This window comes from Nerophis lumbriciformis, linkage group LG21 (assembly GCF_033978685.3).
Source record: "Nerophis lumbriciformis linkage group LG21, RoL_Nlum_v2.1, whole genome shotgun sequence".
In the NCBI taxonomy this organism is placed as follows: domain Eukaryota; kingdom Metazoa; phylum Chordata; class Actinopteri; order Syngnathiformes; family Syngnathidae; genus Nerophis; species Nerophis lumbriciformis.
In genome coordinates this window covers 396,577-414,726 of record NC_084568.2, presented here as the reverse complement: position 1 = coordinate 414,726, position 18,150 = coordinate 396,577, and the positions used below count along the sequence as shown (strand labels likewise).

General features: G+C 36.5%; 1 protein-coding gene across 2 annotated transcripts in view; it reads right to left on the bottom strand.

The window, feature by feature from the left end:
• Positions 1–18,150, bottom strand: part of slc9a3.1 (solute carrier family 9 member A3, tandem duplicate 1) — a 64,432-nt gene that overhangs the window by 45,665 nt on the left and 617 nt on the right. The gene's annotated exons all lie outside the window — the stretch shown is intronic.

Here is an 18,150-nt window from a genome sequence, read left to right as displayed (position 1 = left end):
TATTATAGAACTGAGGACTTCAGGTGTTGCTTTAAAATGGACTTTGCATTTACATTTCTAAAATGTGTGAGTTAAGTGGATTTGGGCAAAATATATAAAACTGTGTGCATCATTTGGCTGCCTATTTTACATGCAATATAGTTTAAAGAAGAGGTACTTTAACAATCTTGTGGCTAAATAATTACATCAAAAACACAAGCCTGAGACATTTAGGTGATAAAAACAAAAAAAACAGTTACATTTTACTACAATATAAGAGCTTTTTTCCTATTCTACTTAAAAGATAAGGTGTGGATACTCCTTACTTACTTTGCTCGTGAATTTGTTACAACGGAGCCGGGGGCTTTCCAGAAAGAAAAAATGTGTCAAAAGGCAAAAAAACACACAAAATATGGTGTTCTAAGTCAATATTTGAACGCGTTTCCTGGTGAAACACTTGCACGTGTGGCAATTTGGGGACTGATAACGGCGCTGCAAGAAATTCCAAGATATACATTTTAATTACTACTGTACTGATGACCTTTGGATTACATTTACAACTTCCTATTCTTTTGACTGTCAATAAGGAAAAAACGGAATAAATCTATATTGAATTAGAGGAAATGTATGCTGTGTCTTTAGGGCAGGGGTGCTCACACTTTTTCTGCAGGCAAGCTACTTTTCAATTGATCAAGTCGTGGGGATCTACCTCATTCATATATATCATTTACATTTACTTATTTATGAAATATATGTTTTTGTTAACAAGTTAAAGGTGTTTAATGATAATACAAGCATGTTTAATACATATAGTTAATATTGTTAACAACTTAAAGGTGTTTAAAGATAATGCAAGCATGTTTAACACATATAGTTAATATTGTTAAAAAAATAAAGGTGTTTAATGATAATACAAGCATGTTTAATACATATAGTTAATATTGTTAACAAGTTAAAGGTGTTTAATGATAATACAAGCATGTTTAATACATATAGTTAATATTGTTAACAAGTTAAAGGTGTTTAAAGATAATGCAAGCATGTTTAATACATATAGTTAATATTGTTAACAAGTTAAAGGTGTTTAATGATAATGCAAGCATGTTTAACACATATAGTTAATATTGTTAACAAGTAAAAGGTGTTTAAAGATAATGCAAGCATGTTTAACACATATAGTTAATATTGTTAACAAGTAAAAGGTGTTTAAAGATAATGCAAGCATGTTTAACACATATAGTTAATATTGTTAAAAAATAAAAGGTGTTTAATGATAAAACAAGCATGTTTAACACATATAGTTAATATTGTTAAGTTAAAGGTGTTTAAAGATAATTCAAGCATGTTTAACACATATAGTTAATATTGTTAATAAGTTAAAAGTGTTTAAAGATAATACAAGCATGTATAACACATATAGATTCCTTTCTTTCATGAAGACAAGAATATAAGTTGGTGTATTACCTGATTGTGATGACTTGCATTGATAGGAATCAGACAGTGGTGCTGATAACGTCCGCATTTTCCAATGGAGGAGAAAAAAAGTCCTCCTTTCTGTCCAATACCACATGAAAGTGGTTGGTTTTTGGCATCTTATTTGTCCAGCTTCCGTACTCCTTTGTATACACTTTACAAGAAATACATTGTCGGCAAACTCCGTAGCTTGCTAGCTTGTGCACGCCAGCTTTCTGAGACTCTTATTTTGTTAGCGCAACTGTGCAGTCGGTCTTTGGAGTTTTGACGACAGGTACGGCGCCAGAGTCTGTTGAAATAAAGTGTTTCTCGCCTTCCAGTCGGTAATTTTAATGATCTGGCAGCAGCCAGCGTCATCTCAGAAGACCCTCGGGTGCCGTGAATGTCAATCAAGTGACGAAAGTGACGTCATAGTGAAGATTTATGATCGCTCATTTTTAGGACTATTTTTTTAATGCCTGGCTGGTGATCGACTGACACACCCTCCGAGATCGACCGGTAGCTCGCGATCGACGTAATGAGCACCCCTGCTTTAGGGGTTATATGTTTAAAAATAGCTGTATCATATTTGCTGATCCCTTGTGCGGTGTGTTTTTTTTTAATAAATGCATTTTTCTAATGATAAATATGGGGCATTAGAATGTAAGATAAGATATTACGAGTGTGGGGAAAAAAAACAATTCAACTCTGAATAACAATGTGGCAGACCACAATAAACGATGTGGCAAGCCACAGAAAACAATAAAACGATGTGGCGGACTACACAAAATAATGTGGCAAATCACATACAGTAAAACAATTAAACGAAGTGGTGGACCAAAAAAAAAATGACATGGCGGCCACATTAAAGATGTGGCGTGCCACTTAAATATCTGTATTGTACATATGCAAGTACATGTACATACAAACACTCATGCATATATTCACGTTACATCATACATATATTAACCTTGTTCCCCTAGAGCAGGGGTGGGCAATTAATTTTTACCGGGGGCCGCATGAGCAACCCGAGCACTGCTGGAGGGCCACATCGACAATATTTCAATTCAATTTTGCTCAAATTATTTTTGATATATCGTAAGATAAATAATAATAATAATAATAATAACCTAACTTAACTTTATACAAAAGCAGATTGCTTTTGATGGTTTTATTTTGAACACTGTCTTACACAACACTTCCTGATGTATAATACAATGCAAAAATGTCCATTTCTGTCACTTTATCCTGCATCCTCTTTAAAAGTCCAACGTTTTTGCCCGTCAGATTTGGACAACCATCTGTTGTCACACCTGCCAGCTTGTCCCATTTCAGTCCTAACATGTCCAAACACGCATTTACCTATGTGAACAACCTGTGGTTGTCTCTTTAATTGACTGCATTCATTTGAAAGTCTGCAGTTATCCTACGTAAAAAGATGAGCAGCTGGGCGGTGTCACGTACATCGCAGCGCTCTCCAAAGCCAGCGAAAAACAGTCAAAGTCGGCCGCTCCGTTCTTCAGCTGAAGCTCCAAGTTCCCAGCGATGGTCTCAACCCGCCTCGTTACAGTGCGTCGGGAGAGTGACACGTTCTCAAATGCGCCCCTCTTCTCCGGGCATATCAGTGCAACAGAGTCCAATAAGCACTCCTTAATAAACTCTCCGTCAGAAAACGCCCGACTTTTTCTGGCGATTTTTGTGAGAAATGACGAAACTTGTCCTGACAGCTGCATCTCTGGGGGTGTGAAATTTGCCAAAAAGTCCTTGTTGGGTTTGCAGTTTTACCATCAACACATCAGCCTCCCTTGCGCGCGCTTCATCAGACAGATTCCGCTATTTTTCCTGGTGCTTGGTGGTGTAGTGGCCATTCAAATGATATTCTTTACACACAGCAACCTGTGTACCACAAATTAAGCACACGGCTTTACCTTTCATTTCTGTAAAGAAATACTTGGCAGTCCATGTCTTGTTGAAAACACGCCATTCCTCATCAACTTTTCTCTTTTTAGCGTCTCGGGGGTAATCGTGCATCACTTGTCGCTGTGCACCTTCACTCACAGGTTACACACGGACATACGCCCATAAATAAGACTTTTCAAAATAAAAGCAGCACAGTTGTATTGCACGCACGACATAGATGTTTTTTTAAATTTATTTTGTAAAATGTGATTGCCGCTGCTCACATTCACTCACAATCGTGCACGAGCATAGTCCACACGGAAGTAATACAAATAACGCTTTTCAAAACAAAAGCAGCACCGTTGTATTGCACACTCGACATAGATACTTTTTTTAAATGTATTTTGTAATTTATGATTGGCCTTGACAGGGGACGCACAAAGGGGGTAGGCCGTAGAATGCCCAGGTCTGCCTTAGAGGAAACTGGGTAACACATGGCACACTGACAAAGCTTAACCTATTGTTACTATAACAATCTACAAGGTTAATACAGTTTGCTTCTATTTCTTCCCCTCCATTTATCTGCTTTCTTTTGTATTTCAAGTTATCATTACACGTATGTATTGTTGCATTGGAAACAATTGTATTGTTGATAATAGAGGTAATTATTGTTATTATTCATTATCAATAGCATACTTGCCAACCTTGAGAGCTCCGATTTCGGGAGGTGGGGGGCGTGATCGGGGTGGGTTGGGGCGCGGTTGGGGGCGTGGTTAAGAGGGGGGGGGAGTATATTGACAGCTAGAATTCACCAAGTCAAGTATTTCATACATATATATATATATATATATATATATATATATATATATATATATATATATATATATATATATATATATATATATATATATATATATATATATCCTGAAAATATGCAAACAAAACTGTGTTTGGATAATTGATACTTAAAACTTGCATAAATAAATCTTAAGGAATATAACATAACTTGGCTTCTGAGAGCTTCAAAATGTAATGAATAAAATGCTAAAGTTGTTGATAAACAAGCAATTATTTTAATAATTAAATATGGTAATTTCAAATGAATTATTATGATAATATAAAATTAATTATTTCAAATATGTTTATTTTAATTCTATGGCTGGATGGAATAAGGAGTCAGAAAAAATACAAAAAAAATACAATTAATTTTGATGTTTTTAGCAAAATATAGTAAAAATATTTTTAATTAATAAATATATTTATTTTTAGGTAAGATAAACATAATAATACAATTTATATCTAGTCTGGATGATTTAGTTCTTGTCACCCTGTTGTCCTCCCGTCATGAAAAAAGGCTGTCCTCACTCAGGTCCGCATGGAGCTGGAGGGGGCGTGGCCTCCAGCTCCGGCTGAAAATCGGGAGATTTTCGGGAGAATATTTGTCCCGGGAGGTTTTCGGGAGAGGCGCTGAATTTCAGGAGTCTCCCGGAAAATTGGGGAGGGTTGGCAAGTATGATCAATAGTGATATTTCTATTGGTATTTGTATTGCTCTATTTGTAGTGTAATAATGCTCATTGTCATTTCTGTGTTATTGATATTTACTTCACTAACTGCTTCTTTGCTATCATTTTTACCATCATATTTGTACATATCCTATCCGCTGTTGTTGTTGTTGTTATCGCTCTGTCTTATCCCCCTCTTGTCCCTGCAATTTCCCCCTCTGTCTTCCTGCACCAAATAATAATATAAATCCATTTAATAAAGTCTAATACAAATAAGGCAACATGAGAAGTATCCCACACTTTCTCTTTTGTAAAGTGAATCCGTACAGTCAACAATATGATTTGTCTGAGTAGCTGGATAGGACAAAAAAATAAATTAATAAATAAATAATTGCTATGATGATTATTTAGTCAACAAGCATCACAGAATGGATTGTGTTGGACTCGTATGTATTTGAAAAAGTAAGGCTGGAGGGAAAAGTTTTCATTTAAAGTTGCTTCCTAGTCAGTTGTAATGTATTTGACGTCCAGCCATGCAGAAGCCAGCACACTCAGTTCTATGCTGGCGTGTTCTCTTTCGCAAGCGGCAAGGACTTCAAGGAAAAAGGTTTGCACGCCACCTGTGTTGTCAGTTTATGAGTAAACTGGCTGCAGCGATTGTTAACCCTGCCAGAAAAAAACGTGTCCAAAGTGAACCGCTGGTACTTTTAACCTTCAGAGTTGAGCATGTTGGATAGAAAGCAATCGGCAGGATAGAACTATTTTCTATTGGGTGGAGTGATGTGTCAATCAAAAGGTCACATCTGAGGCACCCCTTTTTCGCATAAGCCAATAAATGACTATGTAGGTTTATATTATTTCAGGAATGAAACCAAATTTATCTGGAAAAAATTTGATTATCTATCATCCAGGGTCAGTCGATCACTAAGTTTTCAACAATAAATTGGATAATAAATACTGTATTGGTGTTTTACTCGTTTATACATGCACAGACTGAGGTGGCAATGATGTTGTAAAATTGTAATTAAAAATAGCTAATAATATTAATAGTTGATTATAATTGTCTGCTCTGTCGTCCTTGTTTGTCCGTCTAATTAATGCTACGGAGGTTAATTAGTGCTTTTATTCCGAAAGCTTTTTTTTTTACACTGAATTTATGTAATTTATGCGTTTGAATGATGTGAACTGACTTTATTTCACAACAAATTATGCTGATGATTTCATTAAATACAAATGTGTGTGCAAAATGTGTTTAATAATTCAATTTGTTAAAATACAGTGTTTTGAAATTCAGTGTGTAAAAATTCAGCGTGAAAAAAAATCATTGTATAAAAATTCAGTGTAAAGAAATTCAGTGAATAAAATTTCAGTGCAGAAATATCAATCAGAATCAGAATCAGAATCAGAATAGTTTTATTAACCGCAAGACCCACTTGCAGTAAATTAAGACTAAAGCAATCAGTTCTGTCTCAGAGGTGCTTAAGTTTTGAAGCAACAAATATTTATGCACTGAATTTTTTTTTACACTGATTTTTTTTTTGTACTGAATTTTTTTTACACTGAATTTTTCTGCACTGAATTTTTTTTTACACTGATTTTTTTTGCACAGAATTTTTTTTACACTGAATATTTTTGCAATTAATTTTTCTACGCAATTTTTTTCTGCTCCAAAGTTTTTTTACACCAATTTTTTTTACACTGAATTATTACACATTCACTTTTTAATCAATGAAATTGTCAGCATAATTTGATGTAAAAAAATTATGATTTTTTTTTTTTTTTTTCAAAATCAAAGCGCAAAAAAATCCAGTTACATACATTTTCTAAAAAAATATTTCGTAACAAAGACACAAACGAACCTCCATACAACACATTTTAAGTGCTAAATTCCTTTTTTTTTTATGTCTTATATGTATTACAGTGTAGTATTTTTCAAATCTTCTATCATTATTCGATAGATAAAAATATTCACCAAGCGGGACTTCTGTTTCCAACATACATCCATCCATCTATTTTCTACCGCTTGTCCCTTTTGGGGTGTCGGGGGGTGCTAGAGCCTATCTCATCTGCATTCGGGCGGAAGGCGGGGTACACCCTGGACAAGTCGCCACCTCATCAGAGGGCCAACACAGATAGACAGACAACATTCACACACTAGGGACCATTTAGTGTTGCCAATCAACCTATCCCCAGGTGCATGTCTTTGGAGGTGGGAGGAAGCCGGAGTACCCGGAGGGAACATGCAAACTCCACACAGAAAGACCCCGAGCCCGGGATTGAACTCAGGACTACTCAGGACCTTCGTATTGTGAGGGACATGCACTAACCCCTCTTCCACCGTGCTGCGTTTCCAACATACAAACCCTTTATTTATTGATTAAAAAATACTGAAATTCCACGGCATAGTGAATTTGCAAACAGCTAAAATTATACATATAGCAAACTACAATCTGCTACCCAAGAATATACAACAATTCTTCTCAACAAAAGAGGAGAAATATAATCTTAGAGAAAAATTGTATTTAAAACATTTGTACGCACGTACAACACTTAAGACCTTCAGTATATCAGTATGTGGAATTAAATGATGGAATGGATTAAGCAAAGAAATCAAACAATGTACTAATATGATCCACTTCAAGAAACTCTTCAAACTTAAAGTGTTTACAAAGTACAAAGAAGATAAACATTCTGAATTTATTTCATCCATCCATTGATTTTCAAAATAATTTTACTCATCTCAGCATATGAAATGTAACTTACTTCACTAATTATTATTTATTTTTATTGTGCTTACTTATGGAGTATATTGTGAATACATTGAGAACAGGAAGTGAGCAAAAGTTTTAGCAACTGCTACGTAAAAGAAAAGGGGGTAGGATTAAATAAACTCTGCTTCTTCCTACTCCTTTTCCAACATGTTGAAAAGAGAAAGTGGAAATTGTGATGTATCATGTTGTATGCTTGCATGTCCCAAATAAACTCAAACTCAAACTCAAGTTAAGGGTAACGATGCTAACAACTAGAGATGTCCGATAATATCGGACTGCCCATATTAACTGATGCTTTAAAATGTGATATCGGAAATTATGGGTATCGGTTTCAAAAAGTAAAATGTATGACTTTTTAAAAGGCCGCTGTGTACACGGACGTAGGGAGAAGTACAGAGCGCCAATAAACCTTAAAGGCACTGCCTTTGCGTGCCGGCCCAATCACTTAATATCTACGGCTTTTCACACACACACACACACAAGTGAATGCAAGCATACTTGGTCAACAGCCATACAGGTCACACTGAGGGTGGCCGTATAAACAACTTGAACACTGTTACAAATATGCGCCACACTGTGAACCCACACCAAACAAGAATGACAAACACATTTCGGGAGAACATCCGCACCGTAACACAACATAAACACAACAGAACAAATACCCAGAAACCCCTTGCAGCACTAACTCTTCCGGGACGCTACAATATACACCCCCCAACCTCCTCATGCTCTCTAAGGGAGAGCATGTCCCAAATTCCAAACTGCTGTTTTGAGGCATGTTTAAAAAAAAAAGAAGCACTTTGTGACTTCAATAATAAATATGGCAGTGCCATGTTGGCATTTTTTTCCATAACTTGAGTTGATTTATTTTGGAAAAGCTTGTTACTTTGTTTAATGCATCCAGCGGGGCATCACAACAAAATTAGGCATAATAATGTGTTAATTCCACGACTGTATATATCGGTATCGGTTGATATCGGAATCGGTAATTAAGAGTTGGACAATATCGGCAAAAAAAGCCATTATCGGACATCTCTACTAACAACAACATGTGGCTAATCTTAGCACTATTTTCAAAGCTACAATCTCAATTTTTAGTTGGACTTCATCTTCAACTCCTGCCTCATCAATAACACATCTCCAAACTGGTAAGCCACTGACGTCTAAAGATTAGATGCAATATACGTAGGTATGTATATCCTGATATGGCTCATCAATGCCCAAATCTTCCTATTCAGACTGATTTGCTTCCTTGCATGTCAACATTGACCTAAATTGCAAGGTGCAAAGCGTCACAGGACGTGTGGGAATGAATCACTGTCAAGCTGTCATCCCGACAATTGTCATTTACGGTCTGATATGAAAATGTAGAGCAGAGAAAGCTGAGTCACTAGGTCAAAGAAACAATCAGGTACACCTGGAATCCCAAGAATAACAAACCTAACCGGAAATTCCTTGCTTCCTGAATCCATCATTGATTTACCGGTTGTCCGACAATATTCTGTCTATGTGATAAGATGAAAATGTATCCTGCCCTTATACTGTAATTACTGTTAATCTTTGAACAAGATGGGTCTAATAACAGTAGCTGCCTGGAACTTTGGAGACCAAATACAATTGTATTTCCTCCACTCCTCAATGCAGCTGACGATTGCAGTGTCAGATTCCAGAGGAGAGGATGCCGGACGTGCCGCCACCCACATGGATGACGGTCCTGTGTTTACAAGTTGACAGTCTCCGTGATGGTGGTGTTGAACCAACATGAAGCTCACTGAGGTGACCTCTGAAATGCACACCATCTTAACCCTTCAGCTCGTCTTTGGCCTCACTTCATGACACCTGAGCACAGCTTCAAAAATACAGCTAATCATGTCCAACTCGTATTGCACTTATGGCTGCTCTCCCGGTGAAAATATAGGAATTTTAATGTATAAGCTCTTCATAATATTTGTACCTAATTGTGGGAATGCACCAAAATTAATCTATTTATTATTATTCTTCTTCTCCAGATTTTGGCGCGCTCTCCAGTCCACATTTTTCATCCGATTCAAACTGTTCCAACTTGAAAGTGTTCAGCCTATTCGGGAATCGCATGCTTTCCCTTGACAAATTCCAAAAAATTCCCAGATTTCCCAAAATTCCAGGTTTTCCGGGACATTTTTCCCCATTCAAAATGAACCGGCCATTTTTCAAACTTCCACCATTTCCACATTTTTTCAACCTATTCAAACCATTCCACCCTTCAACACATTCCACCATTCTGAAAATTCTAACTACCCATTTTCCAAGTTAAAAAGAATTTCCAGAATTGCTGGTTTCGCCCCATTCTTGTTTGTGAATGACTGAGAATTTCATGGAAGCTGCTTTTATACCCAATCATGGCACCCACCCGTTCACCTGTGGGATGTTCCAAATAAGTGCCATCCATCCATCCATCCATCTTCTTCCGCTTAGCCAAGGTCGGGTCACGGGGGCAGCAGCCTAAGCAGGGAAGCCCAGACTTCCCTCTCCCCAGCCACTTCGTCCAGCTCCTCCCGGGGGATCCCGAGGCGTTCCCAGGCCAGCCGGGAGACATAGTCTTCTCAGCGTGTCCTGGGTCTTCCCCGTCGCCTCCTATTGGTCGGACTTGTCCGAAACACCTTCCTAGGGAGGCGTTCGGGTGGCATCCTGACCAGATGCCCGAACCACCTCATCTGGCTCCTCTCCATGTGGAGGAGCAGCGGCTTTACTTTGAGCTCCCCCCGGATGACAGAGCTTCTCACCCTATCTCTAAGGGAGAGACCCACCACCCGGCGGAGGAAACTCATTTGGGCCGCTTGTACCCGTGATCTTGTCCTTTCGGTCATAACCCAAAGCTCATGACCATAGGTGAGGATGGGAACGTAGATCGACCGTTAAATCGAGAGCTTTGCCTTCCAGCTCAGGCCTGAGCTAAAGTAAACTAAAACATAAACAATACAATACAGGCCCTAAAATTTGAAATTGTGCTTATCATTTTCCTTGCTCCTGTAGCTAAACGAAATATTGTAATATAATTAAAGCTGTCTCAATCTGATATTGGTCCGATAGCAGCAAATACAAAAATAAGTATCGGGTGGTATCGGCTTGCATCTAAAATCTCCGCTATAAGCTCCGACACAAACAGTTCTTCAGCGTATTTACTCGTGCCAGCTAACATCTAAATGTCCTCCAATAATCACACAAGGTCGTTTTTTTCTTCTATTTCAGACAAGTCATTTACGAAAAGGTAAACATTGTAGGCTACTAGGAGCTACACAACAGCTAAGCACACAACAGCACACAGGCTAGTAATACACATCCTTAATTTAACAATATTGCATTGTAATCAATATAAAAAAGCATCAAATAAATACAGTTGCATATTACTTATAACAGTGTTTTTCAACCACTGTTGTGCCGTGACATACAGTCTGGTGTGCCGTGGGAGATTATCTAATTTCACCTATATGGGTTAAAAATATTTTTTGCAAACCAGTAATTATAGTCTGCAAATGATGTGTTGTTGTTGAGTGTCTGTGCTGTCTAGAGCTCGGCAGAGTAACCGTGTAATACTCTTCCATATCAGTAGGTGGCAGCAGGTAGCTAATTGCTTTGTAGATGTCGGAAACAGCGGGAGTCAGTGTGCAGGTAAAAAGGTATCTAATGCTTAAACTAAAAATAAACAAAAGGTGAGTGCCCCTAAGAAAAGGCTTTGAAGCTTAGGCAAGGCTATGCAGAACAAAACTAAAACTGAACTGGCTACAAAGTAAACAAAAACAGAATGCTGGACGACAGCAAAGACTTACTGTGGAGCGAAGACGGCGTCCACAATGTACATGACATGACAATCAACAATGTCCCCACTAAGAAGGATAAAAACAACCGAAATATTCTTGATTGCTAAAACAAAGTAGATGCGGGAAATATCGCTCAAAGGAAGACCAAAAAAAGAGAAAAAGCCACCAAAATAGGAGCGCAAGACAAGAAGTAAAACACTACACACAGGAAAACAGCAAACAACTCCAAATAAGTCAGGGTGTGATGTGACAGGTGGTGACAGTACACCTACTTTGAGACAAGAGCTATAGTGATGCATGCTTGTTTATGCTTTAAAGTCATATCCAACAATTGCGACAACGACTTTTTACTGTCAACTGAGTTTCATTTTTTAATGATTTCTGCTGGTTGTGTGCCTCCGCATTTTTTCAACGCAAAAAATGTGCCTTGGCTCAAAAAAAGGTTGAAAAAAACTGACTTATAATATATAAGTCTCCAAGGCAGAAGTGTATTGGAAAGTATCTAGTAGCAAAAATGTGTGTGAATCATTCAACTTAGTGTAATGAATTAGTCGCCACAAAAAAATTACCACTCCACTTCAATCTAATCAGTGTAAATCTGTTGCCGACAGTTAACAATAAATAGGCTAGAGTTTTCCATATCTACCATTGTTCTCTTTTTGAGTAATTTCCCTGGATCAGGCCTTTTCTAACATTCCACAATACAAAATACTTGATATTGATATCGTATCAGATCATATCGGTATCGGCTAATATTGAAGGCTCCAATATCGGTAACATATCGGAAGTGAAAAAGTTGTATGGGATAAGCTGGAATATTATGCAGCAGCAGCAGTACGGTTCTGCACCAATACAAAATACAAGCTTGTTCATAAATAACATAAAGGCCTGCTTTGCAAAGCAGTGTGGGGATTTATCAAATATAAACATCTTGGAAACAAACGTCTTCAACTACAAAAGTATCAAGTATTCACGACGATTCACTTTTTCCACAATTTGTTATGTTACAGCCTTAATCCAAAATGGAATACATTCATTTTTGTCCTCAAAATTCTATACACAAATAACCCACAATGACAATGGGAACAAGTATTTTTAGAAATGTTTGCACATTTATTAGAAATACAAAACTAAGAAATCACATGTACATGAGTATTCACAGCCTTTGGTTGGACATGATTTTGAAAGGCACCCACGACCCCGAAAGGGACAAGCGGTAGAAAATTGATGGATATTATTATATTATATAATATATAGCCTACAATATATAACAAATCCCAATTACCATGTACATTTTAAACAGCAATTAATGAAAAAGAAATGTGAAACATAAAGTAGGAGGGCTCCATCTAGTGGTACGACAAAGAATCACTTGATTTAAGTGTTTTAACTTCCTATAATCAAACACGGTGTTACTGTTCAAACTGTGTGTGACGTTACAGTGGCCACAAACATTAAATACGCTTGTTAAAGAAAAAATCCTGCCTTGATTTTAATGAATACTTAGGCCTACTGCGCTACTGTATTTTAATGGTGGTCATTATGAGGGTGTTTGGAAAGCCACAAGTGTTTTCTGAGGTGGTGAAAAAAGTTTGAGAAGCACTGGTCTGTCCTATTCTTTCCCTGATTAGATAATCAAATTATACCCTTCAATAACAATGAAGTAAACAATAAATGTAAAAAGTTTGTAAACAATGTCAACAATGTAACACAATTAACAACAAAACAGATATTTGTAAAAAAAATAAACATTAGCGATGAAAAATATCGATCTTGTCACGTGAGTGTCCATCCAATACTGATGGTATCGACGCGATCGACGTTTGGATTGACCCGCCCACGGAAAGTGTGACAGTGTTGTGTTTGACTGTTGATGAATGTGACAAACATTAAATATACTTGTTAAATAAAGCCTGTGCCTTGTTTTTAATGAATACTTCGGCCTACTACGCTACTGTATTTTAATGGTGGTCATTATGAAGGTATTTGGAGAGCCAAGAAGCACTGGTCTGTCCTATTCTTTCCCTGATTAGACGATCTAATTATACCCTTTAATAACAATGAAGTAAACAATAAACGTAAAAAGTTTGTAAACAATGTCAACAATGTAACACAATTAACAACAAAACACAGATATTTGTAAAAAAAATAAACATTAGCGATGAAAAATATCGATCTTGTCACGTGAGTGTCCATCCAATACTGATGGTATCGACGCGATCGACGTTTGGATTGACCCGCCCACGGAAAGTGTGACAATGTTGTGCTTGACTGTTGATGAATGTGACAAACATTAAATATACTTGTTAAATAAAGCCTGTGCCTTGTTTTTAATGAATACTTCGGCCTACTACGCTACTGTATTTTAATGGTGGTCATTATGAAGGTATTTGGAGAGCCAAGAAGCACTGGTCTGTCCTATTCTTTCCCTGATTAGACGATCTAATTATACCCTTTAATAACAATGAAGTAAACAAACGTAAAAAGTTTGTAAACAATGTCAACAATGTAACACAATTAACAACAAAACACAGATATTTGTAAAAAAAATAAACATTAGCGATGAAAAATATTGATCTTGTCACGTGAGTGTCCATCCAATACTGATGGTATCGACGCTATCGACGTTTGGATTGACCCGCCCACGGAAAGTGTGACAGTGTTGTGTTTGACTGTTGATGAATGTGACAAACTTTAAATATACTTGTTAAATACAGCCCGTGCCCTGTTTTTTATTAATACTTAGGCCTACTACGCTACTGTACTAGGTCATTATGAGTAAACGTAAAAAGTTTGTAAACAATGTCAACAATGTAACAAAATGAACAACAACAAAACACAGATATTTGTAAAAAAAACAAAAAACATTAGCGATGAAAAATATCGATCTTGTCACGTGAGTGTCCATCCAATACTGATGGTATCGACGCTATCGACGTTTGGATTGACTCGTCTATGGAAAGTGTGACAGTGTTGTGTTTGACTGTTGATGAATGTGACAAACTTTAAATATACTTGTTAAATAAAGCCTGTGCCTTGTTTTTAATTAATACTTAGGCCTACTACGCTACTGTATTTTAATGGTGGTCATTATGAAGGTATTTGGAGAGCCAAGAAGCACTGGTCTGTCCTATTCTTTCCCTGATTAGACGATCTAATTATACCCTTTAATAACAATTAAGTAAACAATAAATGTAAAAAGTTTGTAAACAATGTCAACAATGTAACACAATTAACAACAAAACAGATATTTGTAAAAAAAATAAACATTAGCGATGAAAAATATCGATCTTGTCACGTGAGTGTCCATCCAATACTGATGGTATCGACGCTATCGACGTTTGGATTGACCCGCTTGACTGTTGATGAATGTGACAAACCCTAACCCTTTAATAACAATTAAGTAAACAATAAATATGAAAAATGTGTTATCATACTGTCAACAATTTAACAAAATAAAAAACACATATTTTCTAAAAATAAACATTAGCAATGAAAAATATCGATTTGGTCACATGGGTGTCCATCCAATACTGATGGCGCCCTTGGTATCGACGCTATCGACGTTTGGATTGACCCGCCCACGGAAAGTGTGACAGTGTTGTGTTTGACTGTTGATGAATGTGACAAACATTAAATATACTTGTTAAATACAGCCCGTGCTCTGTTTTTTTTATGAATACTTAGGCCTACTACGCTACTGTACTGGTCATTATGAGTAAACGTAAAAAGTTTGCAAACATAATGTCAACAATGTAACACAATTAACAACAAAACACAGATATTTGTAAAAAAAATAAACATTAGCGATGAAAAATATCAATCTTGTCACGTGAGTGTCCATCCAATACTGATGGTATCGACGCTATCGACGTTTGGATTGACCCGCCCACGGAAAGTGTGACAGTATTGTGCTTGACTGTTGATGAATGTGACAAACTTTAAATATACTTGTTAAATAAAGCCGGTGCCTTGTTTTTAATGAATACTTAGGCCTACTACGCTACTGTATTTTAATGGTGGTCATTATGAAGGTATTTGGAGAGCCAAGAAGCACTGGTCTGTCCTATTCTTTCCCTGATTAGACGATCTAATTATACTCTTTAATAACAATGAAGTAAACAATAAATATGAAAAGTTTGTTATCATACTGTCAACAATTTAACAAAATAAAAAAATAAAAAACAAGGATATTTTCTAAAAATAAACATTAGCAATGAAAAATATTGATTTGGTCACATGGGTGTCCATCCAATACTGATGCCGCCCTTGGTATCGACGCTATCGACGTTTGGATTGACCCGCCCACGGAAAGTGTGACAATGTTGTGTTTGACTGTTGATGAATGTGACAAACATTAAATATACTTGTTAAATACAGCCCGTGCCCTGTTTTTTTTTATTAATACTTAGGCCTACTACGCTACTGTACTGGTCATTATGAGTAAACGTAAAAAGTTTGCAAACATAATGTCAACAATGTAACACAATTAACAACAAAACACAGATATTTGTAAAAAAAATAAACATTAGCGATGAAAAATATCAATCTTGTCACGTGAGTGTCCATCCAATACTGATGGTATCGACGCTATCGACGTTTGGATTGACCCGCCCACGGAAAGTGTGACAGTATTGTGCTTGACTGTTGATGAATGTGACAAACTTTAAATATACTTGTTAAATAAAGCCGGTGCCTTGTTTTTAATGAATACTTAGGCCTACTACGCTACTGTATTTTAATGGTGGTCATTATGAAGGTATTTGGAGAGCCAAGAAGCACTGGTCTGTCCTATTCTTTCCCTGATTAGACGATCTAATTATACTCTTTAATAACAATGAAGTAAACAATAAATATGAAAAGTTTGTTATCATACTGTCAACAATTTAACAAAATAAAAAAATAAAAAACAAGGATATTTTCTAAAAATAAACATTAGCAATGAAAAATATTGATTTGGTCACATGGGTGTCCATCCAATACTGATGCCGCCCTTGGTATCGACGCTATCGACGTTTGGATTGACCCGCCCACGGAAAGTGTGACAATGTTGTGTTTGACTGTTGATGAATGTGACAAACATTAAATATACTTGTTAAATACAGCCCGTGCCCTGTTTTTTTTTATTAATACTTAGGCCTACTACGCTACTGTACTGGTCATTATGAGTAAACGTAAAAAGTTTGCAAACATAATGTCAACAATGTAACACAATTAACAACAAAACACAGATATTTGTAAAAAAAATAAACATTAGCGATGAAAAATATCAATCTTGTCACGTGAGTGTCCATCCAATACTGATGGTATCGACGCTATCGACGTTTGGATTGACCCGCCCACGGAAAGTGTGACAGTATTGTGCTTGACTGTTGATGAATGTGACAAACTTTAAATATACTTGTTAAATAAAGCCGGTGCCTTGTTTTTAATGAATACTTAGGCCTACTACGCTACTGTATTTTAATGGTGGTCATTATGAAGGTATTTGGAGAGCCAAGAAGCACTGGTCTGTCCTATTCTTTCCCTGATTAGACGATCTAATTATACTCTTTAATAACAATGAAGTAAACAATAAATATGAAAAGTTTGTTATCATACTGTCAACAATTTAACAAAATAAAAAAATAAAAAACAAGGATATTTTCTAAAAATAAACATTAGCAATGAAAAATATTGATTTGGTCACATGGGTGTCCATCCAATACTGATGCCGCCCTTGGTATCGACGCTATCGACGTTTGGATTGACCCGCCCACGGAAAGTGTGACAATGTTGTGTTTGACTGTTGATGAATGTGACAAACATTAAATATACTTGTTAAATACAGCCCGTGCCCTGTTTTTTTTTATTAATACTTAGGCCTACTACGCTACTGTACTGGTCATTATGAGTAAACGTAAAAAGTTTGCAAACATAATGTCAACAATGTAACACAATTAACAACAAAACACAGATATTTGTAAAAAAAATAAACATTAGCGATGAAAAATATCAATCTTGTCACGTGAGTGTCCATCCAATACTGATGGTATCGACGCTATCGACGTTTGGATTGACCCGCCCACGGAAAGTGTGACAGTATTGTGCTTGACTGTTGATGAATGTGACAAACTTTAAATATACTTGTTAAATAAAGCCTGTGCCTTGTTTTTAATGAATACTTAGGCCTTCTACGCTACTGTATTCAAACGGTGGTCATTATGAAGGTATTTGGAGAGCCAATAAGCACTGGTCTGTCCTATTCTTTCCCTGATTAGACGATCTAATTATACTCTTTAATAAGAATGAAGTAAACAATAAATATGAAAAGTTTGTTATCATACTGTCAACAATTTAACAAAATAAAAAAATTAAAAACAAGGATATTTTCTAAAAATAAACATTAGCAATGAAAAATATCGATTTGGTCACATGGGTGTCCATCCAATACTGATGCCGCCCTTGGTATCGACGCTATCGACGTTTGGATTGACCCGCCCACGGAAAGTGTGACAGTGTTGTGTTTGACTGTTGATGAATGTGACAAACATTAAATATACTTGTTAAATACAGCCCGTGCCCTGTTTTTTATTAATACTTAGGCCTACTACGCTACTGTACTGGTCATTATGAGTAAACGTAAAAAGTTTGTAAACATAATGTCAACAATGTAACAAAATGAACAACAACAAAACACAGATATTTGTAAAAAAAAAAAAACATTAGCGATGAAAAATATCGATCTGGTCACGTGAGTGTCCATCCAA